This window comes from Ovis aries, chromosome 3 (genome assembly GCF_016772045.2).
Source record: "Ovis aries strain OAR_USU_Benz2616 breed Rambouillet chromosome 3, ARS-UI_Ramb_v3.0, whole genome shotgun sequence".
Classification (NCBI taxonomy): Eukaryota; Metazoa; Chordata; class Mammalia; order Artiodactyla; family Bovidae; genus Ovis; species Ovis aries.
The window spans coordinates 149675820-149695363 of record NC_056056.1 but is presented as its reverse complement, the minus strand read 5'-3'; positions in this window follow the sequence as shown (position 1 = coordinate 149695363).

Here is a 19544-nt window from a genome sequence, read left to right as displayed (position 1 = left end):
CCCTTCATTTTAGCAGTTGAGTGGTCAGAGGAAAATTATTGCTTCCTTTATTTTATGACCCTAGTGAGATGGAGCTTGTCCCCAGGATGTGCAGCTGAAAAATCGATGCCAGATGGCTCAGTAGGAAACAGGTCTAATGGTTCTACACTGTTCTCCATCTCCCCAAGAGGAGAGCGATACAGCGGGGGGTACTCAGGATTGTCACAACCAGTGATTACCAACAGCACTGGTGAGTGTTCACAGTGTGCTGAAGCCTGTTTTACGTTCATTGTCTCCTGAAATCACAACAACCTGTAAGGTAGACACTATTGTTATGTATCATACATGTCACTGCTGCTGCTGCTGCTGCTAAGTCGCTTCAGTCGTGTCTGACTCTGTGCGACCCCATACAGGGCAGCCCACCAGGCTCCCGTCCCTGAGATTCTCCAAGCAAGAACACTGGAGTGGGTTGCCATTTCCTTCCCCAATGCATGAAAGTGAAAAGTGAAAGTGAAGTCGCTCAGTCGTGTCCAACTCTTAACGACCCCATAGACTGCAGCCCACCAGGCTCCTCTGTCCATGGGATTTTCCAGGCAAGAGTACTGGAGAGGGGTGCCATTGCCTTCTCCAATACATGTCACAGGTATAGATAAATAAATTTCCTGAAATCAGACAGCCTAGAGATGCAAACCTAGAATCTGAATCCATGCCTGCTAGACTCTAAAGTCTAATGCCGTTGGGTGAAGTGTCAGTAACAAGAAAGGATAGTCCAACATCTTTCAACACATCAGTGAAACTTCTGACACATCCAGATGGGCCAAGGCCTCCTCTGAAAACATTTTCTAGCAGACTCTTTCAATGCAGCTTCCGCAAGAAAATTAGACTCTATCAAAAAGTGATTTGAATATTATGTTTTCATTTCTTCCAAGGATGGTGGCATAGAATAGTAACACTCTAGATGCAAAGGAAGGAAGTTATTCACTACATACAATGGATGCCTTAGGGCATTAGGGCTAATTTCTCATTTCTCTCTCTCTCTCTTTTTCTCACACTGTTTTTCTCTATGTTTTTTACTTTTTCCCCTGAGAAAATCGCATGGGTAACAAGCTTTCACCGCTATTATCAGCTGAAACCTCCATAGTTCCATAAACAATGCCTGAGATGGAGGTATTTTATTCAGGACTTTATGTTGATGTAAAAGGATAAATGCTATATTGTATATTGCTACTCCACTTTCAATCTGAGCAACCATTCATAGCACCACAGACTACAAATAATACAGAGGCTGCTCCTGGTATTTGCTCTAATCCTTTCTGGTAAAGGGATAAGTAATACTGTAGCCCGTGGAACTCTGCTGGATGTTGTGTGGCAACCTGGATGGGAGGAGAGTTGGAGGGAGAATGGATACATGAGTATGTATGGCTGGGTCCCTTCACTGTTCACCTGAAACTATCACAACATTGTTTGTTATCCAGCTACACTCCAATACAAAATAAAAGGATAGGTAGATCCCAAATGAGAGGATCACAGTGCGAGTCCTTGAGCTCTCCTGCCTAGATGTTCTTCTTTATTTATTTTATTCTTCTTTGCTTGGTGGCCCTCTTTGAAGCTTCCCATTCTCTACTGGAGAATGGTTTATACAGTATTACTTATGTTAATGTAACTACTCAGAATTCAAACTTTAATTACAGAATCCTTATCAATGCTATTTTATACCTCTAAACAGTGCTACTTCTAACTTGTTATTCATGAAATGAAGGCACTTGGAGTACTTTGTTTCGCTAGGTCCCAATAACTAGAACTTCCTTTTCTCTTTCCTTTTTGTCATTGTCCCCCTACCTTGCTTTTGTTCCAGAAAGAAATGAACATTCTGGTTAAGTAGTAGCTGGAAAATCTTTCCCTTTGATACAGACGCCCCCATGGCTTAATGAGTCTTGTGGCTCTTGGCTAGGTGCAGCAATTTGGTCGCTTCACGCTGGCTTTTATTTAAGCAAAACCAGCATCGTTAGCTATCATCGAATGTTTGATGTTCCACAAAATATCCTCATGCTAAATGGTTCAATGCCAAAAACATCCTTTTTCCAAACAAAACTGTTTAAGTTATGTTGGCCTTTTCATGGTGGAGAAAATAGGCGTGACATTCTTGAAGTGTTTTCAGTGAGGTTTGTGGGATGTCTTGTAGACTGCAGTTAGGACTGAGTGGTCTAAATAGCAGCAACATTGGTGACAACACGAGAGTTGTCGCAAGGCGTCCTAAGTCTCTTGCTTTTCTCTCAGATACCTGATATTGTAGGATGATGCCAGAATTTATGAATCTTTCTTCGATTTATCCTCTCATAAACCTCCAGTTACAGGAAGGTGGTGATGAAGAATATGGGCGTTACAGTCAGAGGATTCAAGCATAGCGCCACCATTCCTAAGTAATGATACTACCACCTGGGAAGCTGGGAAACTTGAGGAAACCTGGGAGCCCTTAGCACAGTACCTGCACTAAGACACGGTAATAATCATTCTAATTGTAATCAAAATGGACAATTATTGACAATAATAAACCACCTTACAATGATCCCATGAAGTAGATACAATTATAATTATTGTCATTTTATAAGTGAGAAAATTATGGTGAAGAGAGATTAAGTAACTTGTCCAAGGTCACACAGCCTGTGCGGGACGATAACTTCTCCTACTTAATCAAGGGAATCTATCAAACACTAACAATAAACATTAGTCTAAATGGTAAAACTTTAGAAGCATATCCAGTAACAGGAGGAGATGAGAATGTCTACAAAATCAAACTGGAATTCCTAATCAAAGGAATAAAGGATATCAGAGCTAGAAAAGAAGATGCAAAATTTTAACTGGTAAACCATATAATTACCTTCTTAAAATATTTAAAAGAACCTTCAGATGACTTGTAAAATTAAGAGGATTCAGATTATTTGACTTGAGATTGACAGACAAAAAGCAATAGCAATTTAAACGCTAGCAATAACAAATAGGAAATACAATTCAAATTTTTTAAATTAAGGCATTTATGGAAAATATCACAAAAACTATGTTGAAGAACGTAACATTAATATGGCACAAAAGTACAGTTGGGATACACACACAAATGACACTGACCTTTGGAAAGAAAAGAGAATGGGCCAGGACAAAGGGAACAGAGAGGTTTTAATGCTTTATTTAAAAAAGAAAAAATAACCGAAGGGAATGAAAGTTAATATTTGCTTATTTTGAAGGTGAATATCATAGATGTTCATTTAGTTCAGTCACTCAGTCATACCTGAATATTTGTAACACCATGGACTACAGCACGCCAGACTTCTCTGTCTATCACCAACTCCTGGAGCTTGCTCAAACTCATGTCCATCGAGTCAGTGATGCCATCCAACCATCTCATCCTCTGTCGTCCCCTTCTCCTCCTGCCTTCAATCTTTCCCAGCATCAGGGTCTTTCCCAAGGAGTCAGTTCTTTGCATCAGGTGCCCACAGTATTGGAGTTTCAGCTTCAACATCAGTCCTTCTAATGAACATTCAGGACTGATTTCCTTTAAGATGGACTGGTTGGATCTCCTTGCAGTTCAAGGGACTCGCAAGAGTCTTCTCCAACACCACAGTTCACAAGCATCAATTCTTTGGCGTTCAGCCTTCTTACGGTCCAACTCTCACATCCATACATGACTACTGGAAAAACCATAGCTTTGACTAGATGGACCTTGTCAGCAAAGTAATGTCTTGGCTTTTTAATATGCTGTCTAGGTTGGTCATAGCTTTTCTTCTAAGGAGCAAGCATCTTTTAATTTCATGACTGTGGTCACCATCCACAATGATTTTGAAGCTCAAGAAAAGAAAGTCTGTCACTATTTCCATTGTTTCCCCATCTATTTGCAATGAAGTGATGGGACCAGATGCCATGATCTTAGTTTTCTGAATGTTGAGTTTTAAGCCAACTTTTTCACTCTCCTCTCACTTTCATCACGAGGCTCTTTAGTTTTTCTTTGCTTTCTGCCATAAGGGTGGTATCATCTGTATATCTGAAGTTATTGATATTTCTCCCAGCAATCTTGATTCCAGCTTGTGCTTCATCCAGCCTGGCATTTCACATGATGTACTCTGCCTATAAGTTAAATAAGCAGGGTGACAATATACAGCCTTGATGTACTCCTTTTCCTATTTGGAACCATTCTGTTGTTCCATGTCCAGTTATAACTGTTGCTTCTTGATCTGCATACAGATTTCTCACGAGGCAGGTAAAATGTGAAAGTGAAAGTTGCTCAGTAGTGTCCAACTCTTTGCGACCCCGTGGACTATACAGTCCATGCAATTCTCCAGATCAGAATACTGGAGTGGGTAGCCTTTCCCTTCTCCAGGGAATCTTCCCAACCCAGAGATCAAACTCAGGTCTCTCGCATTGCACGTGGATTCTTTACCAGCTGAGCCACAAAGGAAGCCCCATGGCAGATTAAGTGGTCTGGTATTCCCATCTCTTTCAGAATTTTCCACAGTTTATTGTGATCCACACAGTCAAAGGCTTTGGCATAGTCGATAAAGCAAAAGTAGATGCCTTACTGGAGCTCTATTGCTTTTTCGATGATCCAGTGGATGTTGGCAATTTGATCTCTGATTCCTCTGCTTTTTCTAAAATCAGCTTGAACATCTGGAAGTTCACGGGTCACATACTATTGAAGCCTGGCTTGGAAAATTTTGAGCATTACTTTGCTAGCCTGTGAGATGGGGGTGATTATGCGGTAGTTGGAGCATTCTTTGGCATTGCCTTTCTTTGGGATTGGAATGAAAGCTGACCTTTTCCAGTCGTGTAGCCACTGCTGAGTTTTCCAAATTTGTTGGCATATTGAGTGCAGCACTTTCACAGCATCATCTTTTAGGATTTGAAATAGCTCAACTAGAATTCCATCACCTCTACTTGCTTTGTTTGTAGTGATGCTTCCTAAGGCCCACTTGACTTCACATTCCAGGATGTTTGGCTCTAGGTGGGTGGTCACACCATCGTGGTTATCTGGGTCATGAAGACCTTTGTTGAGAATCCCATGAACAGTATGAAAAGGCAAAAAGATGTTCATTCCATTTTCTATATGTTGAGATTTCCTCCCAAATATAAATGTATTCAGAACAGGATCTCGTTGATCAGAAAGAAGGATCTTAGGGGACAATAATTATAAAGATATCTTCAATGATTACTGAATCAATTACCATCTAGTGCACATGGCCATTTATAGTATTTTTAGAAATACTACAATATCCTTAAATACCCTATCCTGGGCCTTTTAGATATGATCCATTTCCTGGGCTTCAAAAGTATTTAACACTAGATGGAATAAACTGCTGCAGTGATTTCTGGGTTTTACTAGAGTAGATTTTAAGAGTCTATTTGGGGCTCTGTATCAACCTAGAGGGGTAGGATGGAGAGGGTGATGGGAGGGAATTTCAAAAGGGAGGGGATATATGTATACTTATGGCTGATTCATGCTGAGGTTTGACAGAAAACAACAAAATTCTGTAAAGCAATTATCTTTCAAAATAATTTATTAATTTTTTAAAAATGTCTATTCACAAGTGGACTTTTGGCAGACTCTACACCCTGAACCATCATACCTTTTTTGAATATACAAGTAGGGTATGAATATTGAATAACTGAACGCGACATATAGGAAGAGCTTCCAATGCTTGCATTTTCTACCTTTTGCTGCCCTGTTTGGCAAGAGATCTATGCCCAAATATTAAAGAAAGCCTTTTGTTGGAAGCAATTCAAATTCTACAGCACAGTGAGGCAGTCTTATATGTTTTCAGAATTTTGAGTTATTTTTCCATTTTGAACCATGAGAAATTCTAGAGTGTAGAGGGAAACTTTATGAGCTTGGTTTTATTTTATCTAATTGTTCCAGAATTTATGCACTGTTCAGAATATGCTTTATAAGTTAATTTATGTGTTAATAAGAACCACCCAAAGGGCAAAATTGATATATAAATTACTAAATCAGTCTGTCTGCATATTCTCATTTTTTAAACAATTACTTTGTCCAAATATTACCAAACAACCAGACAATATAATTACTTTGTGCTCTGTTAATAGAGGTTTTGTAGAGAGCTAGTGGTCAAAGAAATCCTTTATCTGTAGCTACACAGAAGATTGTTTCTTGGAATGTCTTATAGACATAAGTTCCATTTAAATAATGAGAAAATTACTGAGTGTCTTTATCAGAGCAGTATAAAGTTTTGACCTTAGATGCCAACATTTGGCTTATTTTTTATTCACTGATCTGCTTTGTAACAATTATCAGCATGAAATTGTTTCTGTGAGTGTAGAAGTCAGGAAACTCTGATGTCACCACAAAGGAAAAAAATTTAAAACAAGCGTCAAAGTGGGGAGGAGAATAAACTCAAAGCTTTTGTTTCCCCCAGCCCTTGGAGTTGAGCTCTGAAACAGAGCCACCATTTGGCAATACTGAGACAGACAAACTTATCTGAATTCTGAGCTCTTCTCTCTCCTGATTCCTTGTAACTCAGATTTCCACAGCATCTAGCCTTGCCCTTCATAGTTCTCTATGTAGACTTGGGCAATGATCAGGGTTTCAAAATGATACTTCTTACCTCCCACACATCAGAATCCTATTTCTCCAGTGCTGAGCTCTGAGACGATAGCTCAGGAATAAAGCAATTCCCCACCAAACAGCTAATGATTAGGTATGACTCTATGGGCCCACACACACACCCCCATCTCTCCTGAGAAGTAGACAATTGAATCTGAGACACTGCAGGGTTATGAAGCAATTTCAGAACAAAACTGAGCTAAAAGTCCTTTATCAAACCTAGTGCGAAGGTTATTTTGCTTATACACCTGGATACCCCACATATCCCCCCAGTACTGGGAAATGGGTACATGTTACTGTGAGAGTGACAAAGGATCCAGCTAAGCTATGTGTGTCCAAAGCAATTAAGCCCATTGGTGAAAACACAATGATACTTTTCACTTCTGAAGAGGAAACTATGAATGTATCATTATCTACCTCTCACATTCAAAAACTGTCTTCCTATAACAAAACAAAAAGTACTAGAGAATAAGTCATGTTGACTTTGTCTTCCTGAGTATTTTAGAGGACGCAGCAGTAAAAAGATCACAGATAAATTACAATATTGGAAAAATACTTTGTGTGGCTCAGAGCCTTGAGAGCACTCTGAATGTCATATTAATTCTATAAAGTCTATCAGACCTTCAGAGAGGATTATCCTGGGATTTGGGGGAGGGCAGCACAAAAGTCACTCCTTTGCAAATAACATTAGACAGACCAGTCCAACATTTTATAAGCAACTAACAGAAAGAGCATGGAAAATATTTTTTAAAGTGGGTATTGGAAGATGAGATGGTTCTTGTGAAAATCTGATATGCACTGAGGAGGCTTCTCCCTAGAATTCAGATTAGAGCCTGGGTACCTAAAATCTATTTTTTAAAGCTTCAGTTAAAGACATTAGAGTCTATCTTTGAGAACCAAATCCAAAGTAAATCCAGCAGAGGGATTAATGTGTTAAATATACAGATGTTTGGGATAAAAATTTTTTGTCCTTGTAAGTAATTATGTACATGTAAGAAGATTGATCAGTAAAAGGCCATAGATTTAACCTTACTATTAAAACATTGTGTGGAGTATTTTAGTTTCTTTCTGGGGTGTGTTATGTGTTTGTCTGTCTGTCTGTCTATATACGCAAGAGATAGAAACTAATGTGAGTGCACATGCTGAGTCGCTTCAGTTGTGTCCAACTCTTTGTGATGCTGTGGACTGTAACCCACCAGACTCCTCTGTCCATGGGATTCTTCAGGCAAGAATAATGGAGTGGGGTGCCCTGGCCTCCTCCATGGGTCTTCCCAACCCAGGAATCTCTTGTGTCTCCTGCCTTGACAGGCGGGTTCTTTACAACTAGCACCACCTGGGAAGCCCCAAAGCTAATGTGCGTGCTAAGTTGCATCCAACTCTTTGCCAATCTATGGACTGTAGCCCTCCACAGTCCTGTGTCTGTGGAATCATCCAGGCAAGAATACTGGAGTGGGTTGCTATGCCCTGCTCCAGGGGGCCTTCCTGCCCCAGGGATCAAACCCCCATCTCCTGGGGCTCCTGCATTGCAGGCAGATTCTTTACCACTGAGTCACTGGGGAAGCCAGTAATTGGGAATTTCAGAGAGTTTAAATGACTTTGTTTTCCTCTATTAGAAAGTCAGAACCACTCAATTTCTACTACAAAGTTTTATTCTGAGAAGTGAGTAAATAAACATGTAATAGAAATTACCATTATGGAACAATACTCTATGTTTTCTACCGCTCCTTTTGAGAAAAGAGAATATAGACTGCAAATACAAAAGTTTTAGATCAGAGTTTCACGTGTCTCAGGGAAATTTTCAAATGAGTAAATTATTGATCCATATTTCTGTCCTCACAAATTTCTTACCTAAATAGCTATTTTTAAGTTGTGAAGAAAATGAAGACTAGTAGAAAGGGCCAAGATGGAGGGGTATTAATAGAAACGCTCTGAACTCATCTCCTTCCACAGATGAAAATTCTAACTACTTACAGGGTAACTATCTGTGAGAATGACCTGAAGACTAGTAGAAAAGATTTCCCACAACTAAAGACATAAAGAAGGAATCACAAATAATTGATAGGAAGGGTAGAGAAGCAGTACCGTCAGGATCCACATCCCTGGGTTAGTGACCCACAAACGAGAGGAATACCACAACTGTACAGGTCCTCCCCAGAGAGTGAGGTGTCTGAAACCCACATTGGGCTTCTCAACCAGAGGTCCTAACATGGAAAGTAAACCCCCAGAACATCTGGCTTTAAAAACCAGCAGTGCTGATGTTCGGGAGAGGTAGAGAGGTGGAGAGCTACCAGCAACTCTGCTCCTAAAGGGCACACGCAAACTCTCTCATGTGAAAAACGAAATGAATCAACAAGCAAAGCAAAATGAAAATAGTTTCATAGACACAGAGAGTCAACAGGTGGTTGCAGAAGGGAGGAACCTGGGGGGGGAACATAGGAGGAGGGGATTGAGAGTTACAAACCTCCGGTTATAAAATAAATAAGCTATGTGGATGTAATATACAGCACAAAAATATGGTCAATAACATTGTAATAACTTATATGGGGACATATGGTTACAAGACTTTTCATGGTTTTCAGTTTATAATGTATGCACATGTCAAATCACTATGAAGTACACCTGAAACTAACATAATATTTAACATCAACTGTATTTCAATTTTTAAAAAAGAACGTGAAAAACTAAGACCTATTAGCTTAAAATAAGAGAATTCATTATTTCAGACAATGGAGATGTACAGTTGGATTTAGCCGTAACTAGATCAAAGGGCTTAGCGTCTGCCACTGGGACTCATCTATCTGTCTTTCCAACTCACAGCTCTACTTATTCTCTTTGTTGGTTTTTCTTTCACATAGAGTCTCCCTTTATGATACCAAGAAGGCTACCAGCAGCTCCAAAGGACATCTCTACCAATACAAAAACCTTAAAGAAAAAAAATTTCTATTTTCAGTTGTCCATATAAAACCCCAAGATTGAGTTTCATTAAACCGTCATGGAACCATGATATTCATCATTACATCCATCAACAGATTTAGCACCGTGACTAGGGCTGATATACACTGAGTGGCTTTTGCTCATAACTAAAAACTTAAGTGTTACTTTATTATGTTGTAGCACACAGCTAGTTAATTGTCTGTTGAATCTTGTGATGCAGACAGTGTGCTTAATAAAAATGCAACATTCAGAGCCTTGGAAGGACAAACCTGGATGTTATACTGTGTGGACTTTTCTTTGAAGCCTCAGGCAGTTTTCTCCAGAAAGGGGACAACTTTCAGTTGAATTAGAAATGGGGAAAGAAGAACATATATCTTCATTCAAAAGGTTTTTTTTTTGGTCTAATAACCAAGATGGATGACAGCCTAGTAATTTGATTGAAAAATACAAATCCCTACTCTATACAAGGTTAATGCCAGGAAAATCATGGAGGAAAGAACTAACTGGAAATTAATTCTGGAGAAAACTTGATTCCCAGGGTACTCTTACATGTTTATTTTTTGCTAGAGTAAAATATGATTGATAAGTTGTAAAATACTGTACATATGAATATGGCTCCCCAAGGACATTCACACCCTAGTCCCTAGGACCTGTGAATGTGTTATTTTCCTTGGCAATAGAGGCTCTTTAGTTGTGATTAAATTAAAGATCTTGAAATGAGAATATCATACTGGATTAGCCAGGTAGATCCATTGTAATTACAAAAGTTCTTAGAAGAGGGAGACAGGGGAATCAGAGTGAGAGAAGTGGGTATTAGGAGAGAAAGAGAAGCTGGAGTAGTGCAGGGTCAGGGGGATAGGAACATGGGTGTAGTGTCCAGAAACTGGAAAAGGCAAGCAGACAAATTCTATCCTAGAACACCCAGAAGAAATGCAGCCCTACTAGACCATTTTAAACTTCTTACCTAGCGAACTGTAAGATAACAAATGTGTGTTATTATAGGGCACCACGTTTATGGTAATGTGTTATAGCACCCATAGAAAACCAATACATGATAATTCAAGCAAAAAAGAACAGAAACCCAGGAAAAACAAAATAAAACACATGGAACACATGGTCTAACTAAGAAAAAAATTAAAATGAAGCTACTGGTTAATAAAAGTTTAACAAAGAGTATACCCTCGATCTTAAAATGTAATATCTGGGGACTTACCTGGTGGTCCAGTGGTTAAGAATCTGCCTGCCAATGCAGGGGACATGGGTTTGATCCCTGGTCTGGGACGATCCCACATGCTTTGGAGCAACTGAGCTGGTGCGCCACAACTACTGAGCCCACGTGCCTAGAGCCCAAGCTCCGAGACAAGAGAAGCCACCTCAATGAGAAGCAACTACAGAGTACCCCCCGCTCACAGTGACTGCAGAGAAGCCCAGGCATAGCAATGAAGATCCAGTGTAGACATAAATAAATAATTAATTTTAAAAACGAGCAATATTTTTCTTCAAAAAGGCCAATTTTACTTTGAATCTAAAAAGAAAGAAATACAGTCTTGGCACAGTAAATTGAACTGGCATTGAATAAATTTTACCATGATAATAAAGACCATCTACTGCTTTTTAAGAGTTAACTTATGGCAAAATATAGACGACCTAGTTGTGTTTCTAAGACCAAATGCAAATCTCAGCGTCCCTGACAGCAAAAATTTAAAAAGTTTAGTTGACAGGAGGTAGGATATGGAAACAGGATGAAAAGTAAAAAATAAAATAGATGCATTCATACTACAAACTTAAAAGAAATGGGAGTTAAAAGAGATTGTTGAAGCTTTATGGAACAAGAAATAGAGGGTTATGAATATACATTAGAGCTATAAAGATGTACAGTAGAACTAAAAATAATACAAATATCAAACACACCAAGGAGAGGAAAAAAGACATAATGTAAGTGAGCTAAATTCTCATTTTTCTAATCTAGTTATAACTAGCTTTTAACTTATCAGTCTCAGGCAGCATCTGTTTATCAACACTCTTTGGTTAAGTAGTTAATACTCAAAATAATTCAAGTTAAAAGTGTAACTGTGACAATAATACAAAAGGTAAGATCAGAGGTGAGAATCTTCTGATGAGTAATATCATCCATTTAAGGAAGGAAGGAATACAGGGAGTAAAAAACAAGAGAACACTTCACAAATATTTTATGAGGCCACACTATTCTGACACCAAAATCAGCTAGCTAATAAAGGAAGACAAAAGTTAAAAATTTAAAATAAAATATTATGAACTCAAATCTAGCAACACATAAAAAATTTAATAAATCTTGACAATGAGATTTGTTCTACAAATGCAAAGATGGTTTAATATTCAGAAATGAATCAATGTAGTTCACCAAACTAAAGTAGCAAAATCACATAATCATTATAATAGATGCTGAACAAGCTGTTAAAAAAAATTCAAGATCAGTCATGATAAAAAAAATCATCCATGATATATATGGACAACCTAAAGATAACATCATACTTAATGGTGAAAGATTGAACATTTCCCTTTGCAACTGAGAACAAGGAGGATGTTCACTCACACAACCTATATTCAATATAGCCAGTGTATAATAAGTAAAGAAAAAGAAATAAACAGCATACAGACTGGAAATATAAAACTCATTTTCCCTTCATTAATATGGTTGCTAACACAGAAAATCCAAACTAATCTCCAAAAACCTATTAAAATAAATGTGATTTTATCAAGGCCACAGAATACTAGGTAAATATAAAAAAAAAATCATATCAGTTCAATTCAGTTCAATTGTTCAGTCATGTTCGACTCTATGAGACCCCATGGACTGCAGGATGCCAGGCCTCCCTGTCCATTGCCAACTCCTGGAGCTTACTCAGACTCATGTCCATCGAGTCAGTGATGCCATCCAACCATCTCATCCTCTGTCGTCCCCTTCTCCTCCTGCTTTCAGTCAGTCCTAGCATCAAGGTCTTTCCCAAGGAGTCAGTTCTTCGCATCAGGTGGCAACAGTATTGGAGTTTCAGCTTCAACATCAGTCCTTCTAATGAATATTCAGGACTGATTTCCTTTAGGATGGACTGGTTGGATCTCCTTGCAGTCCAAGGGACTCTCAAGAGTCTTCTCCAACACCACAGTTCAAAAGCATCAATTCTTTGGCGTTCAACCTTCTTTATGGTCCAACTCTAGCATCCATACATAACTACTGGAAAAACCATAGCTTTGACTAGATGGACCTTGTCAGCAAAGTATTGTCTTGACTTTTTAATATGCTGTCTAGGTTGGTCATAGCTTTTCTTCTAAGGAGCAAGCATTTCATGGCTGTGGTCACCATCCACAGTGATTTTGAAGCTCAAGAAAAGAAAGTCTGTCACTGTTTTCATTGTTTCCCCATCTATTTGCAATGAAGTGATGGGACCAGATACCATGATCTTAGTTTTTTGAATGTTGAGTTTTAAGTCAGCTTTTTCACTCTCTTTCACTTTCATCAAGAGGCTCTTTAGTTTTTCTTCGCTTTCTGCCATAAGGGTGGTATCGCAGGTGTATCTGAAGTTATCGATATTTCTCCCAGCAATCTTGATTTCAGCTTTTGCTTCATCCAGCCTGGCGTTTCAGATGATGTACTCTGCATATAAGTTAAATAAGCAGGGTGACAATATACAGCCTTGATGTACTCCTTTCCATATTTGGAACCAGTCTATTGTTTCATGTCCAGTTCTAACTGTTGCTTCTTAACTTGCACACAGATTTCTCTGGAAGCAAGTAAGGTGGTCTGGTATTCCCATTGCTTTAAGAATTTTCCAAAGTTTACTGTGATCCACACAATCAAAGGCTTTGGCATAGTCAAGAAAGCAAAAGTAGATGCTTTTCTGGAGCTCTATTGCTTTTTCAATGATCTAACAGATGTTGGCAATTTGATCTCTGGTTCCTCTGCCTTTTCTAAATCCAGCTTGAACATCTGGAAGTTTACAGTTCACATACTGTTGAAGCCTAGCTTGGAGAATTTTGTGCATTTCTTTGCTAGCATGTGAGATGAGTGCAATTATGTGGTAGTTTGAACATTCTTTAACATTGCCTTTCTTCGGGATTGGAATGAAAACTGACCTTTTCCAGTCCTGTGGCCACTGCTGAGTTTTCCAAATTTGCTGGCATATTGAGTGCAGCTCTTTCACAGCATTATCATTTAGGATTTGAAATAGCTCAACTGGAATTCCATAACTTCCACTAGCTTTGTTTGTAGTGATGCTTTGTAAGGCCCACGTGACTTCACATTCCAGGATGTCTGGCTCTAGGTGAATGATCACACCATCATGGTTATCTGGGTCATTAGGATCTTTTTCGTATAGTCCCTCTGTGTACTCTTGCCACCTCTTCTTAATATCTTCTGCTTTGTTAGGTCCATACCATTTCTGCCCTTTATTGAGCCCATCTTCGATGAAATGCTCCCTTGGTATCTCTAATTTTCTTGAAGAGCTCTCTAGTCTTTCCCATTCTATTATTTCTTCTGTTTCTTTGCACTAATCACTTTCTTATCTCTCCTTGCTATTCTTCGGAACACTGCATTCAAATGGGTATATCTTTCCTTTTCTTCTTTGCTTTTCACTTCTCTTCTATTTACAGCTATTTGTAAGGCCTCCTCAGACAACCCTTTTGCCTTTTTGCATTTCTTTTTCTTGGGGATTGTCTTGATCACTGCCTCCTGTAGAGTGTCATGAACCTCCGCCCATAGTTCTTCAGGCACTCTATCAGGTCTAATCCCTTGAATCTATTTGTCACTTCCACCATATAAACATAAGGGATATGATTTGCACCATACCTGAATGGTCTAGTGGTCTTCCCTACTTTGTTCAATTTAAGTCTGAATTTTGTGATAAGGAGTTCATGATCTGAGCCACAATCAGCTCTTGCTCTTTTTTTTGCTGACTGTTTAGAACTTCTCCATCTTTGATTGCAAAGAATTTAATCAATATGATTTTGGTATTGACCATCTGATGATGTCCATGTGTAGTTGTCTCTTGTGTTGTTGGAAGAAGGTGTTTGCTATGACCAGTGCATTCTCTCGGCAAAACTCTGTTAGCCTTTGCCCTGCTTCATTTTGTATTCCAAGGCCAAATTTGCCTGTTACTCCAGGTATTTCTTGACTTCCTACTTTTGTATTCCAGTCCTCTGTGATGAAAAAGACATCTTTTTTGGGTGTTAGTACTAGAAGGTCTTGTAGGTCTTCATAGAACCATTCAACTTCAGCTTCTTCAACATTAGTGGTTGGGGCATAGTCTTGGATTACTGTGATACTGAATGATTTGCCTTGAAAACAAACAGAGATCATTCTGTTGTTTTTGAGATTGCATCAAAGTACTACATTTCGGACTCTTTTGCTGACTATGATGGCTACTCCATTTCTTCTAAGGGATTCTTGTCCATAGTAGTAGATATAATGGTCATCTGAATTAAATTCACACATTCCAGTCCATTTTAGTTCACTGATTCCTAAAATGTATTTAGTTCACTGATTCCTAAAATTATAATTATATACAAATATTTCTAGAGGAAAAGAGAGAAATTATTGATGGACTTGGGTTACATAAATGTTTCATAGAAGTAGAAAAAATGAAACTAATCATCAAAGAAAAAAACTGATAAATTGGACTTAATGAATATTAAAATCTTACTCTTCAAAAACATTTTTTTAAAAAATCAAAAGAGCAAAAAATTAAAAAATAAAACAAGCAAGCCAAATATGGGGTAAAAAATATTCACTATACATACACTATGGCACCCCACTCCAGTACTCTTGCCTGGAAAATCCCATGGATGGAGGAGCCTGGTGGGCTGCCGTCTATGGGGTCGCACAGAGTCAGACACGACTGAAGTGACTTAGCAGCAGCAGCAGCAGCAGCAGCAGCAGCAGCAGCATACATACACTGGACAAAAGACTTGTATCCAAAATATTCAAAGCACTTTTACTGCAAAATATAAGAAGAAAATATTTAATGGGCAAAAAATTTAAATATTAGTATTATAAAAAATTCACAAAATAAAATGTATTAATATCCAATAGGTACATGAAAAAAGTTCAACATCATTAGTCATCATAGGTATACACAATAAAACAGAACCACAATGAGATGCCGCTTCAAACCTACTAGAATACTCTTGCCTGGAAACTCCCATGGACGAAGGAGCCTAGTAGGCTATAGCCCATGGGGTTGCTGAGAGTTGGACAAGACTCAGTGACTTCACTTTCACTTTTCACTCTCATCCATTGGAGAAGGAAATGGCAACCCACTCCAGTGTTCTTGCCTGGAGAATCCCAGGGACAGCGGAGCCTGGTGGGCTGCCGTCTATGGGGTCGCACAGAGTCAGACACGACTGAAGTGACTTAGCAGCAGCAGCAGCAGAATGGCTAAAATTAGAAAGACTGATGATACAAAGTGTTAGTGAAAATACAGAGCAACTGGAGCACTCATATATTACCTGTGGAAATTTTAAATAGCACAACTACTTTGGAAAACAATCTGGCAGTTTCCTATAAAGTTAAATACAATCAACCTAGTAATCCTACTTTTAGATATTTACTCAAGAGAAATGAAAACATGTCCACACAAAGTCTGTACATGAGTATTTATACCAGCTTTATTAATAAAAACATACAACTAGAAGCATCCTAAATGTCCATCAACAGGTGACTAAATAAACAAATTGCTCTAATCCATGGCAAGGAATACTACTCAGCAGTAAAACAAACAGAAATTTCAGATGCATGCAACAATACATGCGAGTATTGAAAACACATTGAATAAAAACAAAAAAGACTCAAAAGATTTCATTCTGCATGCTTTCATTTGCATAAAATTTAGAACAGGCAAACTAATCAATAGTGACAGAAAGCAGATCAATAGTTTCCTGGGATCAAGGGTGGAGCGGATTAAACTGGAAAGGATACAAAGAGTGATAGAAATGCTCTAAATCTTGTTTGTGGTACTGGTTACAAAGTTGCATTCATTTCTCAAAATGCATTGAACTGTAAGTATACAATATAGGGAAAAAGTGTTAGTCACTTAGTTGTGTCTGACTCTTTGCAATTACATGGACTGTAACCCACCAGGCTCCTCTGTCAGTGGAATTCTCCAGGCAAGAATACTGGAGTGGGTTGCCATTCTCTTCTCCAGGGGAACTTCCCAACCCAGGTATCGAACCTGGGTCTTCTGCATTGTAGGCAGGTTCTTTACCATCTGAGCCATGGGGGAAGCCAATAATGCTGAAATGGGTAGTCATTCCCTTCTCCTGGGGATCTTCCCAACCAGCTGAGCCACCAGGGAAGCCCAAGAACACTGAAGTGGGTAACCTATCCCTTCTCCAGCAGATCTTCCCGACCCAGGAATCAAACCAGGATTTCCTGCATTGCAGGTGGATTCTTTACCAGTTGAGCCACCAGGGAAGCCTTATGTATACAGTAAGTGCATTTTATTATATGCAAAGTATATTTCAATAAAGGTTATTTTTAAATTTGGGGGAAAATGTTACTTTCAAAAAATGAATTGTTTACAGAATTGTGATTTTAAAGACTGGATTATAAAAAAGGATGAACAAGTACCACAGATGCTCTGTACTAAATTAATAAATAGGTTAAACTTCTTTATTTTTTGGTTACACTGGGACTTCATTGCTGTGAGTGGGCTTTCTCTAGTCATGGCAAGTGGGGGCTACTCTTTGTTGCAGAGCGTGGGCTCTGGGTGTGCAGGCTTCAGTAGTTGTGTCTCATGGGCTTAGTTGCCCTGTGGCATGTGGAGTCTTCCTGGACCAGGGATTGAACTCATGTCCCCTGCATAGGCAGGTGGATTCTTATCCACTGTATCACCAAGAAAATCCTTAAACTTGTTTTTATGCTCTCATATTTTCTATAATCTGCTCCTTTCTCCTTCTCAACCTCTGTAAATGCCTAGAACATTATTTTCAAAGAGAAACACAACAGTAACAGTAAAAGTAAGAATACCTCACTTTGGATTAGTGATTATGGTTTATTAACCCCATATACTGTCTCAATCTATTTTTAACAGCCCCATAAGGTAGATCTTTATTATTTTTCATTTTATAGATGAGAAAGCCATATCTTTGCTTCATTTAAGCCTCAACTCAAATGACACCCTCTTAGAGAGGTCTTTGCTGATCACCCTTTCTAAAATAGTACTTTATTCCTTTATGGGCTTTATTTTGTCAAATGTGTGTGTTAGTTGCTCAGTCGTGTCCGATTCTGCGACCCCATGGACTGTAGCCCACCAGGCTTCTCTGTCCACGGAATTCTCCAGGCAAGAATACTGGAGTGGATTGCCATTCCCTTCTCCAGAGGAACTTCCCAACCCAGGGATCAAACCCTGGTCTTCTGCCTTGCAGGCAGATTCTTTATCATTTGAGCTATAGGGAAGCCCTATTTTGTCAAATACATACCACTAAACTGACACAAAGACAGGAACTTTGTCTATGATGTTCACTACACTATACTCCTAGTTCAGTGTTTGACCCTAGTCAGTTCTCAATATGGAGAAGGAAGTGGCAACCCACTCCAGTATATTTGCCTGGGAAATCCCATGGACAGAGGAGACTGGTGGGCTATAGTCTATGGGGTCACAAAACTGTTGAATATGACTTAGCAGTTAAACAACAAAAACAAGTTTCTAATAAATAAGTGTTGAATATTGAAGTAATTTGCCTGAAGTTATAGAGCAAGGGCAAGGTTCTAACCCAAATTTTCTGACTCAGGAAATCTGTTTCAGATTCTATTTCATTCTAGGTTGTGAAGCAAAATCCTGTCTCCTCCCCCAAACACTTTGAGGTCCATTTGTCCCTTTCTCCAGGTCCTATGACTCTTTTTATTGTGTCTTCTGAATTATCCATGCAGAAATTGTAGTTTTGAATAGTGATATTAATGGGGGATGAACTGGTTCTAGGTCAGAACATCATTATATCTTGAAATCCTGTCTTTTAAAAGCAAATTTTATTTTCTATAGAGTACAATGCAGAAAACCCAAGGAATAAACTTATAATAGTTCGAATGAATTAAAAAACAAAAGCAATATCCCATGTACATGAAACCCATGTCTTATTTATCTTTGTATCCCTGTTGCAGAGTATGTAGGCATAGTTCAGGAATACTGTAGATTTGGTTCCAGACCACCTCAACAAAGTGAATATTGCAATAAAGAAAGTCACTAATTTTTTGGTTTTCTGGTGCATATACAAGTTATGCTTACACTAAATTGTTATCTATTAAGCCGATAATAGCACTATGTCTTAAAAAATGGGCACATATAAAAAACACTTTATTGCCAAAAAATGCTAACCATCAGTGGAGGCTTCAGCAAGTCTTAATCTTTTTGCTGGTGGAGGGTCTTTCCTCAATGTAGATGGCTGCTGGTGGATCAAGGTGGTGGTTGCTGAAGACTGGGAAGATTGTGGCAATTTCTTAAGCAATGACATCTGCTGTGTTGGTTGATTCTTCCTTTCTGTGTCTGTAGCATGCAATGCTGTTTGATAACACTTTATCCACAATACAACTTATTTCAAAGCTGAAGTCAGTCTTCTCAAATCCTGCTACTGCTTTATCAACTAGATTGATGAAACATTCTAAATCCTTTACGATCACTTCAACAGTCTTCACAGCATCTTCACCAGGATTAGATTCCATCTCAAGAAATCACTTTCTTTGCTCATCCATAAGAAGCGACTCCTCATGATTCAAGTTTTAGAAGGAGAGTGCAGCAATTCTGTCACCTCTTCAGGCTCCACTTCCACTTCCAGTTCCCTTTCTATTTCTACCACATCCAGAGCTATTTCTTCTCCAAAGTTTTGAAGTCTTCAGAGCCATGCATGAGGGTTAAAATCAGCTTCTCCCAAACCCCTGTTCATGCTGATATCTTGACCTCTTCCTGTGAATTAAGAATATTCTTAATTGTATCTAAAATGTTGAATGCTTTGCAGAGGTTTTCAGGTTACTTTGCCCGGATCCATCAGAGGAATCACC